General features: G+C 37.6%; 2 long non-coding RNA genes across 2 annotated transcripts in view; one reads left to right on the forward strand and one right to left on the reverse strand.

Moving 5' to 3' along the window:
• LOC144455958 (uncharacterized) overlaps nucleotides 1–15339 on the reverse strand; it is a 47300-nt gene extending 31961 nt beyond the window's left edge. Inside the window, exon 1 of the long non-coding RNA XR_013484860.1 lies at nucleotides 15188–15339. This is a non-coding gene — a long non-coding RNA (uncharacterized LOC144455958). The remainder of the gene's footprint in view (nucleotides 1–15187) is intronic.
• On the forward strand, nucleotides 7760–11960 carry LOC110220915 (uncharacterized). The gene is made up of 3 exons (XR_013484377.1): nucleotides 7760–7834; nucleotides 10188–10323; nucleotides 11910–11960. It is a non-coding gene; the product is annotated as an uncharacterized LOC110220915 (long non-coding RNA).
• Nucleotides 15340–19461: the final 4122 nt, after the last annotated feature.

The raw sequence follows: 19461 nt of genomic DNA on the forward strand, positions 1-19461 counted from the left end.
CTTCAACAGCTAGGGAGGGGGCCTGAAGAGGGATAGAATCTGGGTGAACAGGATGTGGCTCTGTCACCTGATCTACTCATGACACTCTGCTTTCTAAGCAAGGCAGCTTCTGAGAAATATAGGGCGGGGTCAGCTTTTATCCTACATTGAGGGGGCTTCATTATTTCAGCATTCCACTCTTGTTGAAAAGATGGGTTTCCCAGAGTAAATATTCTCTTGTTCCTCTGGGAAGTTGTAACAAAAATTTTCAGGGCTTCTAGCCCCTTGCCAGAAATAATGCTGTGACAAAACACAACTATATTAAATTGATCTGTCTTCTCCAGGGAAGTTTCCATCTCAATGTCCTCTTCCTGATTGCGTCCCCAATGAACAAACTCACATTAGCTAATACCTATGGCTAACACTGTTTATAAAGAGAAACTAAATATTTGGAACAAATAAAGGTAATGATACTTTTCCTATGCTAGAGAAAAGATTTCAGGCTCTCCTGAGGGAGGATAAAGGGAGAAAAGGAAATATATAATGACCATCTGGGTTCTGTAGTCTGAGAGTGGGGTGGGACAAAGCCTGTCTTGACTTTGTATTTAATTGACCCTCCCATCTTGGCTCCTGGGGTAAGGGCTCCATACCATGCGGCAGTTACCTTTGTCTCCACTGTCAAATCGCCTCGCAAAGCCTGCCTTCTCCATTTCCTGGATTAGGCGCCATTGGTGGCTCCTCAGCCTTTTCAGAAAGAGCAGGGACTTTTACTTAAAAATGACAGCAGCCAGCTTAGTTCTTCCTTAGAGCCTATGCTCCGTGGTCTAATAATGTCAAAGTAGGAGATGGGAAAGGAGGGTCATCTTGGCAGGCAGGTATCCTTTGTCCTTAAAATTGACACCCCCGTATACAAACAGGACCATAGAGCAAATTACAGATCTCTGTTTCACAGTGCTTGCTCTTCCTTTCAAGTCCATGAACTCAGCATGTAACTTTCAAAGCTATCCTGCTCATCTGTGCTCATTCTGGACTTCTGTGCATTTAGAAATGCTTCAATGACCCTCTTTCTTTAGCTTTTTTTGGGGGGAAGGGGAGGCTATACTTAGCTCTATTCTCACTCCCTCTTTACCTTTCCCCAGTTGATAGAAGATAAAGAAAATCAAACTTTTGAAGCAAACATGTATAGTCAAACAAAACAAGTTCTCACATTCTCAAAGCCTCTGGCCTCCATTTTTAGATTGTCCTTGGATCAGGGGTAGGGAACTTGCTTCCTCAAGGCCATATGTGGTCTTCTAGGTTCTTGGGTGCAGCCTTTTGACTGAGTCCAAGTTTTACAGAACAAATCCTTTTATTAAGGGGATTTGTTCTGTGAAGTTTGGATTCAGTCAAAGTGCCTCAGTCCCTTGCTGACAGTCATTAATCAGATGTTTCTTATTGCCACTATTATTAGGCCTCCTGTAAGATCCCAGGTGTCTGGCTTCTCATTTACTGCCTGGGGCCTTTTCTCTCGCTGTAACTGATATGTGGTGCCTGGCTCCTGGTCTTGCCCTGTCTCAAGTTGTGGTTTGGGAATGGGCTGCTTGGGGACTGGGCTGGCCATTGACCACTTAAATGCTGGGTTGAATATGGGCTGCCTGGATGCTTGTCTGGTTCTGTCTCTTGCTCTAGGGTCTGTTGCCTGAGCCCTGTGCTACCTGAGTGTTAGTCTTCCCATGGCTTCTGTCATGGATTAGATGGGCTGTCTGTGCACTGGTCTCCTGCTGTTGGGTGAATATTCTATGCCTTCTGCCAGAAGAGTCTGGGTTTCCTCCGCACAGAGCCTCTACGTGTCTCTGGGAGTCTTCTTATGCTATTCTGTACTAGATGGAGAAGTTTATAGGCATTTTCCTTCAGTTTCCTTTGCCATTTTCCTTACTGGTACATTTTTCAAGCTGTCCTAGTGTGTTTGTAGGAGAACTTGCTTTCTCTGAGTCCTCACACACTACCACCTAAGCTGTCTCTCTTCTGATTATAAGCCGAGCAATTAAAACATAATAAATAAAGCAGAATGAGTGATCTGATAATTCTCATTACATTAAATGCAACTCTAAATTATTGACATGGCAAAAACTCCTTGCACATCTCTTCCAATCTGGAAATTATGTGCCGGTTGCATTCAAAATCCTGGCCCAGAGCATTTCATAGCTACAAAGGTATGACACTATTGTTCATCAGTTTGATCTACAACCCAGATCAACTATATCATGGAAAAAAAATTGTCACTAACTAGACTATCAAATCCAATGTATAAAATTACTCCACAATTCCAGCTTTCTTTTCTAAAACTATACCACCATAGCAGCCTCTATAAAGTTGATTGTGAATATTATTAGAGATCTCCCCAAATCCCTGGGAAAGAATTGTCTTTTCATATTCAGTCTCCCATCCCAAACAGTTCTATCAGGCATATGCTGTTCTGTGCATGTCCTTTGTTTTTTTAAGCCAGATTTCCAGATCTCCAACAGCTTGCAAATGTCTCCTGATTTAGATATATTAATTGGAAGTTGTAAGTTATTGCATTTCTCTTTGTATGTCTATAATCTTTCCTTTTAGCACACTAGTGTTCATTTCTTAAGCTTAAACTGTTCTGCTTTCAAATCAAGGTCCACATATTTTAATTGTACTGTCAAGTCTAGTTTTACTTTCCTTCTATTTCTTAATCTTTCAAATTTAGCATGTTAGACTGATTAGTTCTTTGATGAATTATTCTTTACCTAATTATCTTTAAGTGCTTAGGTAAGGACAAATAGATCTATGCAAAATTCTTTGCCAAATAATTCAATTCAACCAAATAATTTATTCAAACTGGCTCCAATGGACAATTTTTGCTTTCTCCCAAAATGAAGCATTGATCTTGTAAAAATACTTCCTCCTTTCAATAGCAGTAGTTGCTAAGAGTTAGCAATAGCTACTGGGAGGAAGTTAATTTAAAACATTTTCCAGGACACATAAACCTACCATTCCTCACTGAAGCATGGAAGATAAATAAAGTCAGTACAGGGCCTTAGGGACCTCTTGGATAACACAATATAGATGTATGTGTGGTGTGTGGATTGTGTGTGTGTGTGTGTGTGTGTGTGAGAGAGAGAGAGAGAGAGAGAGAGAGAGAGAGAGAGAGAGAGAGAGAGAATATGAAGGAATAAAGGAACAATGGATGTTGCAAATGTTAAATTTCTAAAATGTCCAATTTAACAATCTGTTGCAAACTCAGAGATTCCTTACCATTAAAGTCAGCATAAATTCACTTTTGTTCCTATTATAATTAGTAAGGTTTTTTCCCTGTCACCTGATTGGCCAGATCAAAGAAAAAAGTCTCTACTCAAATTGGGAAAAGTCCCATTTTGTTTTTAAACTGACTCCAATTTTAACCATTTTCACACACACACACACACACACACACACACACACACATATGCCTTATATATTTACAAAAAGATTAATATATACAACCTCTGTGTGTGTGTGTGTGTGTGAATGGATTGATGTGAATGTGTGAGTATAACCTTTTTATACCTAAGGATTAATTTATATCTATATATTATATAGATAGATATAGATATAGATGTACGAAAGTAAAACCAACAAACTCTTGCCAGGATTTAGTCCTTAATAATAAAATCAGGACCATACCTGCTAGCTCATTTAAAAAAAAAATTCCCTCTGGGATCCATTCCAATTTTACTCTGGCAGGCTCTTAGTATTAATTATTTGAGTGCAGTCTCTTTTTTCCTTTGCCACAGAGATTTAACTTTTCTGTTTAAGAAAAAATAATACCCATTCCCCAACAGATGAACTGTTGCCAGGTCACTTTCTGTTCCTGTAGCTTATTTAAAGACAGCCCTGGTGGGGCAGCTAGGTGGCACAGTGGATAGAGCACCAGCCCTGAAGTCAGGAGGACCTGAGTTCAAATGTGACCTCAGATCAAACATTTGACACTTACTAGCTGTGTGACCCTGGGCAAGTCACTTAACCCCAATTGCCATAAGTAAGAAAATAAATAAATGAATGAATGAAGAAAGAAAGAAAGAAAGAAAGAAAGAAAGAAAGAAAGAAAGAAAGAAAGAAGGAAAGAAAGAAAGAAAGAAAGAAAGAAAGAAAAAGAAAGAAAGAAAGAAAGAAAGAAAGAAAGAAAGAAAGAAAGAAAGAAAGAAAGAAAGAAAGAAAGAAAGAAAGAAAGAAAGAAAGAAAGACACTCCTGGAACCTGAAAGAAGTAGCCTTGCTGAAGGAAACTTCTAGGTGGCCTAGTGAACAGAATATAGGACTGGGGTATGCAAAGAGTATAAGAAGATTTGTGTTCAAATCCTTCCTCAGACAATAGCTGCCACATAAGTCACTTAATCCCCTGAGCCTTGATTTCCTTATCTCTAAAATGGCAATATCTCTAGTAGCAACTACCTCACAGGGTTGTTGTGAAGATCAAACGAGTAAACATAAATTACTGTATCAGTGTTATCTGTTATGTCTTCAACTATTACAAACACCTTCTAGTTACAAATAATTTTAAATATATGTCTTTGTTTTAAAAGCAGGTAAGGCAAGAAAACAACATTTTAAATCTGGAATTTCGTTCATAGCAATGACAAAAGCTGGAATATGACTATCACACAGGATAGCACATAGGCAAAACAAAATAGATGCTACTGAGATCATGGAGAGGCCTGAGATGGTCAATCACATGCCAGTCCCAGACAAGGTCAGCATCATTTATGCGTCTACAAAAAGAGAAGCCAAGAGCATTCAGGTATAGGCAAAGTCCAGTTATCTGTCTAAAGAGAATGGGTACCGAAGGAAATGACAGGGAGAGCATCCCACCCTCAGCATGACGCTTTCAGCTATCCATCCACTCCCTCCAGAGTCTGAGCATGTTTAGGTCTCAGAGTCTGAAAGAGCCAGCCATTGGTTTTCCACAAACCATCTCACACTTTCTCCTCCTTAAAATCAAAGTTCCTTTTTAAAACCAGCAGTAGATATTACAGGTAGACAAACAGCAGGTTACCAGGACCAGGAGAAAAAAAACACTTTATACTTAATTGGTCATGTCTAACAGAAGAACCTCACTGTTTTTTTACCTAGAAACAATCAAATCTAACAAGTTTTGTCTAAAGAAAAGCTTGATATCTTTAAACTAAGGTTGGACAGAACTATTGTTTTCCAAGATTTTACCATTAACCCCAAACAAAACAGGTACTGACACTAGATGCTCTCTTTAACCAGAAATTCTTCCCGGGAATGAAGGATAGTCTGAACCAGGACTTTCTCCCTAGAGACTGGAGGAATTATCTGCAGAACAACAACACCAACAATAACAACTAGTATTTATAGAGCACCTTAAGTTTTGCGAAACACTTTATATACTATATCTCATTTTATTCTCACAACATTCCTGTGATGAATAGATAAGGAAACGGGGCAGAAAGAGAAGTTGTATCTTCCCCAGCATATTGCTAATAAATGCCTGATGCACAATTTGTGGTCAGGTTCTTTTTGTTAGCTCATTTTTTCAGTCTATTTCTTGACTTTGGATTTTATGTCAGAGCTGGGCTCTGTTCACCTGAGGGGTTTGGGGGTGGGTATAACTACCCCATGCTCCTGTCTTTTATGACTTTCTGCTGCTTCCACAACTCAGTGTGGGGCCCTATAAGTTTCTGGTGCTTTTAAAACATGATGCGATGCAGGAAGAGCTCTGTTCATTGCCCTCCTCGTTTGTGCAATGCTCCTTAATCAGGCAGGGACCCTGCTCTCTCACAACCATGACTGTTCTTCTCTGCCTGGAACTGTGGCCTAGAACTGGGTAATGGGTGACAGGACTACTAGATAGGACATATTTGTGCTCCCAATGCTAATACTGCTGTGCTTGGGGATCTCTTTCTGCTGCCTTACCATCCCTGAGTCATTGACTTCTCCACACCTCTACTGCCTCTGCTACTGCCCAGTACTACTTCTTCAGCTCCCCTGTGTTCCTGGATGACCACCACTCCAGTGTCTGGAGATTTCCCTGTTTATATTCTTAAGCTGTCCTGGGCTGGAAAAAATGACTCACTGTTACTTTCGTTTGTTTGTTTGTTTGTTGCTTTCCTCCTCAAAATTCAGTTTGGAACATTCTCTAAGTCATCCTAGAAAAGGTTTGGAGGGATTTGAGGTAAAGTTGCTAGCTCTCACTTTGCCATCTTGACTCCACCTCCCTAAGACAGGATTTGAACTAATACCTTTCCAACTCCTAATTCAGCATTCTAACCACTGTCACTTAGCAATCTCCTTGAAACCCTGGACAAATCCATTTTTGGATAAGAGCAGTTGGCAAGATTCCCAAGTATTTCACAATAAGCAGATTGATAAAGATAAGGAAAATTAAACATTCATTTGTCAGGATCCTTTTCAAAGGAATGTATTGTAAAAGCAAAACTTTTTATCTTTTTTTCCCCCAATTCAGGCAGCTTCAATAAGAGGTTAAGCCATAGCATCAAAATCATTGAATAACTAATTCAGTAGTATACATTTTTCTGATTTAACCGGGACATGTTCATTACATACATACACAAGGGGAAAATTAGGCAATGGTCATGCAAGCAGGTCACACAACCACATTCTCCAACAAGGAGGAGTCCAAAAAATTTGTGTATTTATGTAATCTTATAATCTATTTTATTTATTATATAGTCATATAATCTTACAAAGGGATTGAGAAAACAAAGGATAAATTGAAGGTTGTGCAGTGTTGAAAAATGAATGGGTTAGGTAGTGAAATGCTGGAGAGAGAGGTTTAACATTAGGACAGTTAGTGAGACACAGTTGTGATTCAAACAACCTAGGAACGTGTCCGTTGTCCTCCTCAGGGACAGCAAACTTTCTTATGGGAAAACTTTCCCCATAGCTTCTTTAGGTTAGCAAAACCTTCTCTATCTATAGGCCTTTGTGGTGATGTCAAGCTCTCTAGAATGCACAACAAAATGTGAGAGCCCCAGGGTTCTGATTCCATACTTGGAAATGTACGTAGACAAGACTTTATTTTGAGATTTTATTTTCTCCTTTAACAAGAGTGAATGGATACAGCCAAAACAGATGAGGGAACTTCATAAAATGAACCTAGAACTGATCGCTTGACTTAAAAAGAACTGTTCAATGTGTTTCATTGAGGGTGTGGACCATATTCTTTCCCAACCCATAGGAGAGCAAATCACATAGAAGGTAAATCTTTGTTGGATTTTTCTTATTTGGGATGGACCTGTGATGTCCTTGATATAAGAAGTTCCTGATAAGGAAACTACCCCTGTCCAGTCAGTTTCACAACTGCTTTGCCAACTGACAATCTCAGAAAGTTGTATGGGGCTCTGAAAAGTTGAGTGACTTGCTGAGAGTCACACATCCAGTATATGTGAGAGGCAGCACCCAAATCTAGGTCTTCTAGAGTCTGATATTCTCAGATTTATTTGTTTTGAGTCCCTCTTCTAGCTCTTGGACGCTGTGCCCCACAGACTCTTCTGAATGTTGTTGAATAACAATGAAAGACAACTCAAGACCTGGTTTCTTCTCTAGTCTCTGAGTTGGAATTATCTTCCTCACTTTCAAAAAATGGGCAATTTCCCTGGGATAGGATCTCCATAGGTTCTCAAAGTGGTTTATTCCAATGCTCTCCTCTCAGTAAAATCTGTTTTGTTTTGCTTAATTTCTGAGGTATTATGACATCATTTTGTATGTAAGAGAGATACAAAAGTTAGTTGCCATCTGTCAGATAATCCTTCATTTCATGCTGTCATGTAAATACCTACCCATGTGAAACAAATAGTGGATTTGTGCTTCCCTAAAGAAGGTCTGGAGGTCAGTAATAATGTTATAAAATAGACAATCAATATACTATTAAAGTTTTATTTTTGGCAAATGTTATTTCAAAATTACACCTGCAGGGTTCAGAATATTTCTTTTTCTAATTTATTTTCCAAATGAAGTAAACAGGTCTCCCTTAGTTTGGACAATGGTACTTGAAGTTTATCTAATCCCATTTAATATAGCTTCAGAAAGGACTATTTCCCTTTTACTGAAATTCATAAATGGTGATATTTGGAACATAACTCTGTGAATTTGTGCTGAAGTACAGATAGATGACTCCTCTATTTCATTTTAAGGGTGCCAAAAAGTGGCATCTTATTAGAATAATGAAATCAAGTCATAGCAGACATGAAAGGAGATAGAAATTCATGAAAATGAAGATATTCATAAATATACTGATAGTATTTCATTCTTAAATAGTGCTTTATAGTTTACCATCAGTTTTCCTTACAACAACAATGTGAAGTAGGTAGTACAAGTATTATTACTGTTCTAAATTTATAGATGAGAAACTAAGATGAAATGCTTCAGTACCAGTGTAGCTATATGTGTTTTATGCAGAGACATAACTATAATTTTTTTTCACCTGTGGCAAAAAAAAAAAAAAACACTTTTCCTTTGGTGGGGGAGGAGGGCAAGGTATTGTCACAGAGGACAGTCAAATCACAGGTACACTGGGACTGAGGGTGTTCCTGGGACAAGAATTGCTACAGAGACAGGACTAAAGGGAATGGTAACCTGGGGATTAGGCAAGAGAGTTTAGTTATTTTGTGGAAGACTTTGATGTATGGGAATAGTGGATTCTGGACTGCCATATAAGGAACTACAGCTCCATTACTCTAACCAAAAGTACACTGAGCTGGCACATTCAGAAGATAAAGATAGAGCTTTCAACTTTCAGGAACCATGCAATTAAAGCCAAAGGGCAGCTAATGGAGCTGGTAGTTAAAAGTGAAGAGATCTTTCTGGAGGAGGTGGGCTCTGAGAAGCCCTAACAAGGAACCCACCAGATGGTCACTGACCTAGAGATTCTGGATCCTCCGGAGAGGAGCTATGGGACTGAAGGAGAGAGCAGGATTAGGGTAGAGTCCTTCACTTTCTTTTGGAAGACTAAAAGGAAATTCTTTTGAAAGTGTTAGATCAGCTAGAAGAAGCTGTTCTGAAACTTGTGATTGACAAAGTGCGTCACATAATATCTAAACAAGGTACGAGAACCAACCAGAAAAGATAAAAGTGACCCTAAATTTGCTATATTCATAGAACTTTTTAGATTTAAGGACTATTCTAGGATTTGGCTGCTATCACAGATTCATTAAGAATGTTGCTGCTATATTTCAACTAAATGACTCTGCTCATGCAACACGTGATTAAAGAGATAGAAGGAAAAGAAAATGCAAATTCCTCTAAAGCCTACAAAACCAAGAAGGGAATGATGGATGGATGAATATTCTTACCTCACATGTGCACCAATGTAAATCTGTATGGATCCAAACTAGCCATTTGTTCTGTACACAGATTCCAGCCTGGATGACTTGGGAGCAGGGTGTTGTTTTACCAAGAAAATAAAGGTTCTCAGAGGCCAATAAGATTTGGTAGTAGAAGACTTAATGACAGTGACACTTGGTACCTATATGTAAACTAGAGTTCTTGGCCTTGAAGTTGGATGTTGCTAGAAAGTTCTGCATGCATGCAGCCAAATTCTAAGTGTGGAGTGATAACAACCCACTGACATATATATTGATCAGTGACAAGTAGTTAGCTGCTGCTTCTCAGAGCTAGATAGTAGCACTACTCAATTCTGGATTCAGCATAAACAACTGGCCAGAGAAGATTAATACCATGCAAATGCTTTGTCCACATAATATCAGGTAGGCCACCAGTGATACCAGCTCCCGAAAAAGGGATGAAATTTATACATGACATTCAAGTTGTTCAGTAACAGTCAAATTGCTAAGGAAACTCCATGCCTACAAAGGAAGGGAATTCCCAGAGCCCATTCAGACAGGTCCTTTGGCTCAGATGATGGTTGACAACTCAGCTTCCTTTCTTACTAGTGCCACCTAGTGGTTATATGCATAAAAAGGTTGGAAAGGTAAGTTGGAACCAGGTTGTAAAGGGATTTCAAATACAAACCTAGGAAATCTTATTTTATCCTAGAGGTAATATGTTCAAATGTCTCTGAAATGAAAACTCCTTAAATGGCTCCATATCTTCTTCCCTCTTCTTCTCTTTAGTATAATTTCATATCAGTGCTTACACAGTTCTGATTCTACTGATTCCACTCTGTATCACCTGACATAAATGTCTCATTATTTCCTTTTATGTTTCATGGTTTTGTGGATAGGAAGCTGGCATGGTTCATGGAGAGACTGCTTTAAAACCAAGAAGACCTGGTTTCAAATCCTTCCTCTGACATTCTGACTATTTGACCTAAGGAAAGTCACTTACCTTCTCAGTATTCTGGGACACTGTCTCTGAATGTAAGTTACAGAGAAAATGTTGATCTTCATTTATAGAGAGAATTTCTTCACTGAGGAACTGCCCGGGCTAATGAAATGACAGGTCTAGTACTTGTTCTATATTTATCATTTTATAGCACCACAATATTCAATTAAATCTCTATGCCATAATTTATAAAATCACAATTATTCAGAAGCAGTGGGGCATAGTGGATAGGGGGCTGGCCTTGACATCTGGAAGATCCTGAGTCAAGCACTACCTAACACACAGTCGCTGAGGGACCACCCTCTCAGAGCCCCCAGGCAGCTCTCTAATATAAAATACAGAAGAATTGTCAATCTCCTTGGAAAGAAAGTGGTCCCAAGTTGGGAGCTCTCCTCAGTGCTGAAGTCACAGATTCCAAAAGAAAAAGTTTCAATCATTCTTCAGTTGTTGAATATATAAGTTGCTTCCAATGTATTTTAGTATCACAAATAGAACAACTTTGACCATTTTGTACAAAATAAGTAATTTCCCCCTTTTATTATGTTTTTAGGATAAAGTCCCAGAAATAGAATTCCTGGGTCATGAGCTATGATCAGTTTTGTGATTCACACAACTTATTGTTCACCAAATGCTTTCTTCAGTTCCACCAATAATGTATTAGAGTACCTATCCTTCCATAACACTGCAAAATTGGATCTTATAATTTTAATACATTTTTTACTATTCTAGTGAGAATAAGATAGTATCTTAAGGCTGTTTGATGTGCATTTCTAGGACTAATAAAGAATTTGAACATTTCTTTTAAATGACATTATGAACAGTTTTACTTCTGCATAAAATGCTTTCAATGTCCTTTGACTATTAGTCCATTAGGGAATATATAGCCTTATGTATCAGTTTCTTATATATTCTGGATGTCAAAGCTTTATTTATTAAATTTACTTCTTAATCTGTTGTTTTCTTTCAATTTCAAGGATTTTTTAAATTGTGGTCCAAATCTCTTGTCTTTATGTAGCCAAATCCATCAATTACATTATGATTTATTAGTTTTATTGATAAAAATGTGCCTCTTTTTCAGAATTAAAAAAATTTTATCATTCTCTTTTTTCTAATTTGTGGTTTAAAAATATTTTAAAGCACTGATACAATTACGAGTTTATTGTGTTATACGGTTAAGATACAGATACAAACCTTGTAAAAAATTGTTTTAGTATAGCACCATCTAGTTTTCCTAGAAGTTTTAATTGACTAGTTATTCTGTTCCACAGTGGTTTGTTGTTGTTTCTGAGTGAGAATTTACTAAACACTAATTTTTATAATAATTTGTGTCTATTTCTGAGTTCCATGTTCTGTTCTGTTAATTTATTTATCAATTTTTGAATGCTAGGTACTATAATTAATGCTTTAATATCTAATATCCCTTTATCATTTTTCATAGAACTTGATATTTTACCTGTTTATTTTTTCATAAGACTCTTATTATGATTTTACCTAATTCTATGAAGTAACCTATTGGTACTTTCATTGTTCCTAGATTAAATCTATAAATTAGTTTTCCAAGTATTTTTATTTTTATTATGTCTGCTTGACTTTCCTTTTCCAATACATTGCACTTCCCCAGATTTGCCCACCAGGCCCAAGCAACCTCTTCATTTTAGAAGATCACTTCAGCTGAAACTCAGACTTCAGAAGTACTTTCCTCACCATGGGGATCCTCCCTCTGATTAGAAGTCTCTAGAACCTCTATTTAAGAAGTGTGCCCAGGAATTTTCCAGTAGGTTACACTCCTCCAGACTTCACCATCACAACCCAAAGTTGGGTGCCTTCTTCACCCCTCTTTTTCATTTTGCTTTTATGTGTCATTTTCCCCATTGGAATGTAAGCTCCTTGAGGGTACAGATCATCTTTCTTTTTGCTTGTATTTGTATTCAAGGTAGCACAGGTGCCTACCAGTAATAAGCATTTGATAAATTCTTGTTGACTGGCTGATTGACCTAACAATAAACCAGATATACCCTTCCATTTGTTAAATTATTTTTTAATTTCTGTAAAAATCATTTAATTATCTCTCTAGCTCTCTAGTTTGTCTTGATAAGTTACTGTCCATATATTTGATATATTTTGTCACAATTGGTGGCATATTAAAATGAAGATGATTTTGTAGTTCAGTCTTGTATCCTGCCACTTTGCTAAGCTCATTTATTTCAGCAAACATTCATTAATGTAAGACTTTATGTATAGTTTTGTTCCAGGTACTGAGGATATAAATCTACCCCCAACACAAAAACAAACTCTTGAACTTAAGGAACTGGCCCAGGGAAAAAACACATAATACACACACACACACACACACACACACACACACGCTCACGCACACACGCAAATTCACACATACACACATACATACATACACAAAATAGTTTAACAAGAGAATATTGTAGTAGTATAATTCCCTAGATCCCAAGATACCTTATTGTATAAGTATCCCAACTATGGAAGAAACACAGTGCATGGTCTGAAATAATCTTACTCAGCAAAGCTTAAGAATGTTCATTAACTGAGTCACCAGACTCAGAGGATTTCTTGATGCTGTTAAATATAGTTTAAGGCTAACTACCTAGATCAGGACAGTGGCTTATAAGAACGCAATCTCAGTTGTTTCTCCTGAACTAATTTTCTCCTCCAGCTATACATTCTACAGTAATTTCTGATTCCTTTGACTATCACTGCATGAAGGACTTTAGTCAAGCAATATTTTGCTTACTTCCTGTCCTTTACCTTCATCCAAATGCTGCAAGCTATTTATTTCTTGCCAGAAGCAAAAACTCAAACCACGAACATCAATAATCACAGCTTGTGTGTGATGACATAACAAAAATGGAAAGACTACTAGATTTTGACTCAGAAAACCCTAGCTCTGCCACTGATTAGCAATATGATATTGAACACGTCACTTTCTGTCATTAGGCCTTCTCTTCTCTGGGTGGTCACCAGTGTTAAATTCAAATGAGAGATCACAGTGGATGCATACTGAAAAAGACCTTTGGATTTACTGGTTAGATTATTGGCAAACTCAGGTACTATGTTGTGGTAGGTTTGAAAACTGATCTAGAATGGAACCAGATGATCTCTATGGTCCCTTCCAGAACTAAAATTTTATATTATATGAATCTGTTTCCTTTAAAAATCAAACTTGTGTAATCCCAAGATTCTAAGGTTTCTAAGGATTCTGATTGAATCCAATTCCAAGTTTGAAGATAGATGCTCAATAAATATGTAGGTTAATTTTGTTGTATTGTTGTTAGCTCTGTTGTTATTATAGAGCAACCCTTCTAATCCTTCCACTTTGAGCTCCATTGTTGATTTAATAAAGTCCAAACTCATGATCCTATCATTCAAAACTCTTTACAAATTGGTACCACCCTACCATGGCAGCCTTGCACTACTTTCTAACGTGTATCCTACACTCAAGACAAACCAGGCTAGTCATTATTCCATAAGCATTCTCTCTACTTTTCTATTCTTACTTTTGCTCATCTTATTCCCAATCCCTTGATGTTATCTTCTCCTTGTATGTCATAGAACCCTAGCATTTAAAGTTGGAAAGGACCTTATCAATCATGTAATCCAATTTCCTCATTTTTCAGATGAAAAAAGAACTGATCATCAGAGGGAAGAAGTGATTTGCCTCTGGTCACATATAGGCAGCATATGAGAGGGACAAGATTGAAGCCCAGGTCATCTGACCCTTTCTTTGTCATTCTTTAAGAATAATGCTAACGATAATATTATTTGCATGTATATATGGACTTATATATGTTTGTGTATACATTTTGTACCTTACAAATTGCTTCCATAGATCTTATTTTATTTCCTTTTCACCATAATCCCACGAATTTGGCAGAGGCAAATTTAAATCTCTATTTTATAGATCGGGAAAATGAGACATTACATCAATTATTTATGCATTTGTTTCGATTAAATATTTATTAAGCTTCATCTATAAGCAAGGCATTGTGCTATAAACTGGTGAGATATGAAGTTCAGATGAGACATTCCCTGCCTTCATGAAAGTTGTAGTGTAGTAGGGGAATAAGAAACACAACCTGATAATGATAGCACACACACATATCACTGTAAGGTTTACAAAATGCTTTCTTCTCAATATCTACTACAAGAAAGAGAGTGTAAGAATCATAATACTCATTTTACAAATGAGTAAATTGAGACTATAAGAGGCCCAGAATGGCATAGGTAGGATGTTCTATTCTAGTCCACCATTTGCTCCACATTAGAGGCCATGTTGCCTGTAAGACAGTTTGCTAGCATATACAGTATAAAATTGGAAGGGCACTTTTTAAAGGTGCAGAACCGCTTTCCATTAATTCTAGCAACGTCTTGGCTTAGCCTTCATAATTCGTCTTAACTACCATCATATCCATGCCATAGAAATGTCAAATTGGGGTAACATTCTTTTCAAAAAGATTTCTGACTTTCTCTAAAGTGCCATATGAGGTCTGGGTAGAAGGTTGTTAGCAGCAGGGTAACCATCATGGAAGCCTTAATGGGAAAACTGACATTTGAGTTTTGCTTTATGTTTAGGTTTAGGGCAACAGCCTGGGGCAATGAAAAGGCCCTTATACTGGGAGTTAGAAGATCCAGGTTCAAGCTGCAGCTCTGCCACCAATTTGCTATGTTCCCTGAAGCAAGTCAGTTAGATTCTCTGGGACTCAGGTACTTCATCTTATAATGACTATAGGATTATATGACCTCAAATGTCCCTTCCAATACTAACAACCTATAATATTTGCCACATTCTAGTTTGTTACAGTCTTTGAGTCCACATATTATCTCTTGCACTAGACTGAAAAATTCTTGAATGTAGTAACTATATCTTACCTTATCTTTATATCTCCCTCTGTGGTGGAAGAGTATCCTAAGATCCCATGTCATGCAGGTTAGGCTTGTTTTTCCTTAAAAGATATTGAAACTGTCCTTGAGATTTAACCATCCCAAGGAACTAAGGCTCAGATTATTGAAACGGCTTTCTAGATGCCTGGGGGTGGGGGTGGGAAGGTCACAAGGAGCTCCAGCTGTTGTTCCCTGATGCTTCATTGGTCAGAAGCTAGTAACATAGAAGCAGGGGAGCTGGGCTCAGCTGAATCTATATGGTGTACTTGCCAGATATCCTTAGTTGATTATCCTTCCCCTACTGTGGTTCAGTAAACCTCCTTTTGTTCACTCTTAGAACTTCTACAAGTATATCATTTTGTTCTAGTATTGTACTTTAGGTACCAGATCAGGCTAGTCACCCCAATCTACAACCCCCTCAGCACCTAATTTGATCCTCTGAATATAGTGCACACTCAATTAACAATTGTGGAATCAAGCAATGTTTTCAATATCTAAAGACTCAAAACACTTTATAGCAAGGTAAGAGATCTATTTCAATCCCCTCTGTTTTACATATGAGCAAGCTAAGAGAATGATTTCCACCCAAGGTTACACAATCTAGTGAAAACAATTTCGTGGAAGAATTGACACCTTCACCCAGGTCCCCTGACTAAAGAATCAGTGATATTTCCACCGTGTAACACTGTACTGATATTGCATTCTGAGGGTCATCATTTTTATCTCTTCATAGTAATCAGGGTTCTGAAGCAGATTATAAAGCACGACAGAAACACACACATAGTGACTCACCCCCATGGTAGAGTGAGAAAAAGTGTCAGGGCTTTCAGATGTCTACAGTGTTAAACATGATTTCACAGAAGTGAATTGTTTATCTGGTCTTTCTTGTTACTAGCAAGGAGAGTAACAGGAAAGAAGAAACAGAAATCCAGGCAAAGTTGTTATTCCAATACAGAATAGTATATGTATTTTCTCCCTTAAAGAACCATCCCTCCTCCAAAGCACTTCTCCTCACCTCCCCTCAAACACACCTTTTAAAATTGCTTGGTCACATGGGATATGCTGTTGTAAATTCTGCATTTTTTTATTTAAAATATAATTCAAAGACACATTTAGAGTTGGAAAGTGCCACCAGGAATGGCAATGATTGATGATGATGATGGTGGTGGTGATGATGATAATAATAATTAATAATAACTTACTAACAATAATTATAACATATTTGTATAGTATTATTCCGTTTAGCCCTTGAAAAACGGTTATTGTGATTTCCCCACTTTATACATGAAGTACCTGGGAAGGAGCACTGTCTGAGGAGTCAGGACCCTGATCAGCTCCAGTTCTGAAACTAACCGACTGTATGACCATGGGTATACTACTTGATCCCCACCCCAAGGCTCAGTTTCTTTACCCGTAAAATGAAGGAATTAGACTTGATCCTTTCTGAGGCTGATTCTCCCTTTAACAGTCTGTGATTTGGAGGCTCAAAGAAGCTTAAACGACTTAACCGAGGTCACCCAGCCAGTAAATAACAGGGCAAAGGCTAGAACACTTTTATGTAGCTTCCTGATTCAGTGATTTTCCCACTACAATGAGGAAGCAATATGGAATTATCTCTAACCAGAGGACTTGGGTTTTCATTTTTAGCATTTTGACTTTGCTAACTTCTCAGCCTTGAGCAAGCTATTTAGTTTCTCTAAGTTTCTACTTCCTCCTTTTTACAAGGGAATGACCCTTATATTGTCTATATGGTAAGGCTGTTTTGAGTAAAGTACTTTGTGAACTGTCAAGAGCTGTAGAAATGTAAGCTATTATTATCACATTGAAATTATGGAAGGAGTTAGACTTTGGGAAGCATGGAATTAGTTTTTCTAAGTTGTGCAACCTTCCTAAAATGCCCTATTCCTCCCTTGCAGATTGCTATGTCTCTGAAACAAGGACAACTGAATAGAATTTTTAATTATATAAAGTTAAATCTCTTTTTCAGAAGGGTATATTTGACAGTCCTTATTGATGGGAAAGGACTGGAATCAGCATGTTCCCTAGTCATCCTGCTTGATTTTATTCTCTCTCTTAGTAGCTGGCATACACTGTAAGTTAGTATTTTAGTTGAGTTTTTCCCCAAAAGACCACTTGCTGTAAGGAAAATGAAGGCTGTGAGATGCTTACAGGGGAGTTTTCTTTATCATCAGAAAAGGAAAAACTCCCATCTAAGTAGCTGTCTGTAGGTAAAGCAGCAAAAGGGATGAAATTATCTTTCTCGGACACAATGTGAAAAGGATGACAATTTGACAATCACTAAACCAGTTCCAACCTTGCTTTTGCCACTAACTTACGTGATTTGGGCTGTCAACTTTTCTTCTCAAGACCTCACTTTCCCCATGTAAGATGAAAGAATCCTTGCACTTCCCTTCCAGCTCTGATGTTTTATTATCTGAGCCCTTCCATTTCTAAAATTCTGTGATAACAAGGGCTTTTGCACTCTAACATTCTTTGGTTCTAAGATTCTATGGTCACTTCCAACTCTGATATTCAATATTCTGTGATTCTAAGTTCTAACTTTACTTCAGTTCATAATGCTAAAATGCTAATCTTGGTGCATCCATATCTACTTTTAGAAAAATGAGGAAGTATTTGGTGGCCTGTGAGAGTAGTTGACCTTTGTTTTTCCTTCAAGGAGGAAGGGGACATTGGAAGTGAAAGTTTGTGTTTCCCTCTAAGAAGCAGGCATTAATGTTACTTGGGATTTTCTGAGTCTAACACTGCATTGAACATTTATTGTCTTACCCTATGGCCTGCAGCATGAGGTTAATAGGTAGAACAATTAAGAAACCTACTTTTTTCTATATTAAAGTGGCCATTATGAAATCTAGGCATGTATTATTTGAATTTTTTATTGTTGTATATGTTTTTCAGTTGTGAGTCTAGAAAATATTCAAAACTGTTCATTTGAAAATAGCAGGCAGCTAGATGACATAGTAGATAGAGTGCCAGGCCTAGAAGCAGAAAGACCTGAGTTCAAACCCAGCTTCTGACACTACCTAGATGTGTTAGTGTTCAGTTGTTTCAGTCATATCCAACTCTTTGTGGCCGCATTTGGGGTTTTCTTGGCAAAGATATTGGAGTGGTTGGCCATTTCCTTTTCTGCTTATTTTACAAACAGGGTTAAGCGACCTACCCAGGGTAGCTAGGTGCCACCTAGCTACTGTCTTAGTTATATGACCCTGTGCAAATAACCTCTAATTGCCTGTTTCCTTAAATGTAAAGTACAGATAGCAGCACCTATCTCACAAGGTTATTGTAAGGATTAAATGAGATAATATTTATTTTAAAAAGTGCTTAGCACAGGGTCTGGCACATAGTGGGCACCATATAAATGCTTATTTCCTTCCCTCCCTTCTCCACTAAGTCTATGACAAGGGAAAAATACTTACCCAGTTCATGGATGGGATATCAGTTAGTCTTTTATTATTAACACCTATTGAGTGTTTTTTTAATACTACCATTATATGTTGTCAGGCTTGTGCTACAATTATTACCTCTGAGAAATTAAAATTGAATTTCAGAATTCCTTCTGAATTCTGAACTTCAGAAGTCTTCTATTTTTTCCATCAGGTTCAGCCAAGTCAGCCAATCAGGTTCAGCCTATCCATGTGTAATAACAACAAAAGAAAAGCCAGGACATGTACTTAAGTTGTTAGCCATAAAAGTGAAAAGCTTAATAGAAGCAGCACTCATGAATTTGACAATTTTTTCATCACTTGGAACATCATTTGCTATTTCCATTTCAGCTATATATTGGCGGTTATATTTATGTCCCAGCTGACAAGTCATTGGCATTATGTTTGGTCTGATACTGCTCATAAAGCTTGTAAAAGGTGGACATGTCCACTAAGCTTCAGGAGGCGAGTCTGTGTACCAGAATGTTTACTAGGAAATTCTGACTTTGTTGCTTATAGACATGCCTCCAAATTGATTGAGGGCTGTTTGGGTCTGGGAAGTAATGAGGGCAAACAGTGTATATGATAGCTATTTCATTATATTTGGTTATTCTTTTTCTTTCTATTGTAATGATGATATATTTGAGCCATTCTTGTGTGCTCAACTTTATTATGCCATACTCTTCGATTAAAGTCCATTGAAATGCAGCAATAAGAGAGAAAGACAGAGTTTTCTTGGTGAGTAGGAAATGAGTAAGGATACCAAGAAGAAAAATACACATCAATCACATTCCTAGACCAAGTGAGCACTTCCACCCACAA

Source organism: Phascolarctos cinereus, unplaced genomic scaffold (assembly GCF_003287225.1).
Source record: "Phascolarctos cinereus isolate Bilbo 61053 unplaced genomic scaffold, phaCin_HiC Scaffold_2;HRSCAF=192, whole genome shotgun sequence".
NCBI classification, from domain to species: domain Eukaryota; kingdom Metazoa; phylum Chordata; class Mammalia; order Diprotodontia; family Phascolarctidae; genus Phascolarctos; species Phascolarctos cinereus.